We start from the raw sequence: 3,319 nt of genomic DNA on the forward strand, positions 1-3,319 counted from the left end.
GTTCGGGTGTTGGAACCCATGGTTCCGAAGAGGAGCCGACCAAGAAGAATCCCTTGTGAACTAATGGCTTCGTTTAAGGTGTTGGGGGTCACTGAGTCCATGCTGGCCAGATGATTCTGTTAGGAGTTTGCTCCTAGTATGTAGGAAGTGGACCCAGAATGCAACGAGGGAGACAATGTCAATAACAAAGAGGGTTTTATTCGGGGCTGGAGTGAGGACACCAAGAAAGCAGGAAGGGGGAGTGCAGGTGGACGCTGGTCTTCGTGGGTGGTGGTGAGAGGGTTTCCGGGGACTCCAGAGGTGTGCTCCAGTGCGAGGGGGGAATCTGTGCTCCGGGGAGAAGGTGCTTGTGGCGCATGAATCCAGTGGGGGGAGAACCAAAGGGCTGCTGCTGGTGGTTGAGTCGCGACGGCTGGGCTGGAGGGACAACAGGCTGAGGAGGCTCTGAAGGGGATGACGAAACGAGAAAGTCAGCATGAAACAAACAAACAACAAGCACAAGAACTCAAGAACTAAGCATGGCCGATCTACTGCTCATAGGAGAGTGAATCATCTGGCACTGCATCACGGGGAGAAGCCGTCTTAAGAGCAGCGCTGACTATGATGAGGGACAGGTGCGATGGAGAGCGAGGGAGTCCTCCTCAACCATGGCTCCGCCCAGCCTGAAAATACAGAGCACACAGCAGCACAGCAAAACACACACAGGAAATAACTCTGCCAAAACAAAGGCACGAAACTCGAATCCCAACACGACTCCAGATAACGTGCATATGGTACGCAGTCGGGCCAATCTTAATTCGTTAACAGATGTCTACAATGTGCATAAACAGATGTGCAGATGACATGTTATGTTTTTTTTGGTTTGTTTGTTTTTCTGGGTTGAACAAAGAGCAAAATTATTGTTTTATGTAACACTTCATACATATAGGCTATTTTATGTTTATTTAATGGGCTTATGAATATACTTTGTGTTTATATAACTTAAAAGCATGAAAGAAACTCATATGATGATACTGTCTGTAGATATAGGAATATTGTAAATAATGATCAAACCTGGTTCAAGTTCATGAAAGTGATGCCTGTCTGCTTGATCTGTTCTGGTGCTGACCCAGTTCTATTCAGACTGTCCAGACCCAGATCGTGTGGGAGACAGAGGGAGAATGCAACTAAGAGCTGAACAACATTATCGACATATTCTTATTACATGACATATGGTAGCTGAACGTAATGTGTTTATGCACCTGTGTGTATGTCCATAGCAGTTTATCTGTCATCACTACTCCACTGTGTTAATCATGTTTATGTAACCCTTTCTGTACCTATGGTAGGGCCCTGTGTTCATTACTTTTATTCCCCTTATGTGGATAAATTAAACCCTTTAAAATCAGTGACTCTAAGTTTAACTGTACCTTTCAGCGTATTACACTGTTAATGTTCAAAACTCAAACTCTTTTCTACTCTAGAGTCTTTCAAGTAACTTATAGCTTGTAGCTACCAGATATCACAAACAACTGCTCTCAAATTGAATTAATTTATTAACTAAAATAAAAATGATGACCTTGGGAAACAGATATCTTCCAAAAAATAAAAATATTAAACAGAGATATTCCTTATTTTTAATAGTACCCTAGATTTAAAAAAGGCTCTTTTAGCTTGTATGAATGTCACTTAACTTATTTTGTACTCCAAAGCTTATAAATATATACACTATATAAACTTTACGTGTTCTTTTAACCTTTTTAACTCAATACAATATCCTGAAACATTACCTTTGTTTTCACCACAACATAATAAACACAAATGAATTGAATCAACTACTTTTGTTTACCAGTGAGATATCGTACACCACACCAATGGGCCCACACAATCACACTCTCATAAGCCGGCAAAATGTCAATTAAAGAAAATAACCCCACGTTGCAGGCCTGGATGAATTCGGGATCGTGGTGGTTAAAACAGGTAGCTGCTTCACTCTATCCGAGCAAAAACAATGGCGAATACTTACAGTTTATAGCAGAGTTCAAGTTCACAGTGTCTGAGTGATGGCTGGAAGAAGATGAGGAGAAACAGTAGCCGAATAGAAGGCTAGCAGGGTGCAGGCTCCTGACCCACCAACCAAAACACAAAAGAAATATCCTTTCTCCGTCGGAAAAACGACGCAGCAGCAGGTGGACTCAGACAGCTCCTTCGGAAGACAAATTTTTGCAGCTAGCAGGAGAAATACCTTTTCTCCTCCTGCGCTTCACTTATAATAATGTCTCTCAGTCTTTGACTCTATTTTCTACAGCCTCAACTGTTAAAACAACTCCAAAACTTACAAAAACTCTCACAACTCTGTTTTCTTCCAGTCTGATCTTTTTACCGCCACCTCTCCTCTCTCGCTCCGTCCTGTTGCGTCTTTTCGCGCGCTCTCCTCTCTCTCTTTGTGTGTCCCGCCCCTCAACCAATCACAACACAGCAAAATGAAACGACTTAACAAACAGCCAATCAAATAGACAAAGTAGATTGCGCTCTCTCCCACACAATGTAAACACAAACATACTCTGCAACCTATCTATTTCAGGTGATCAACTCATACTTCATGTTAAACTCAACATGCCAATCAAAATACACTAATTTCAGAACACAATATGAATGAAATGAAATGAAATGAAATGAATGAAATGAAATGAAAATGAAAATGAAAAAATACTTTGTTTATCCCAGAAGGGAAATTCAATATTGTAAAAGCTCACTTAAAAAAAAAAAAAGAAATAAAATCAATATAACATATATTTTATACAACAATAGTAATAATCATTCAGTCAGTCAATTGTCAGTCAGATTTGTTTTTTAAGGTGATGGCTGTTGGCAGGAATGAATTTCTGTATCTGTCCGTTCGACAGCGAAACTGACGCAGCCTCCCACTGAACACACTCTGTTGATTCTTCACTGTGTTGTGGAGAGGGTGGGAAGAATCCTCCATCATCTTCATCATCTTGTGCAGCATTCTTTTTTGAATCATCAGCTACAGTGGTTCCAGAGTTATCCCCAGCACAGAACCAGATTTCTTGATCAGCTTGTTTAGTTTCTTTAAGTCTCTGGTTCTGATGCTACTGCCCCAGCAGATGGCTGCAAAGCTGATTGCACTTTCCACAACAGACTTATAGAAGATCTGCAACATCTTGGTGCAGACACCGAATGATCTCAGCTTCATTAAGAAGTAGAGTCTGCTCTGACCTTTCTTGTAGATGTAGTCAGTGTTGCATTTCCAGTCTAGTCTGTTGTCCAGCTGAACTCCAAGATATTTGTAATTCCCCACCACCTCCACCTCCTCTCC

Source organism: Stegastes partitus, unplaced genomic scaffold (assembly GCF_000690725.1).
Source record: "Stegastes partitus isolate 25-593 unplaced genomic scaffold, Stegastes_partitus-1.0.2 Scaffold262, whole genome shotgun sequence".
Classification (NCBI taxonomy): Eukaryota; Metazoa; Chordata; class Actinopteri; family Pomacentridae; genus Stegastes; species Stegastes partitus.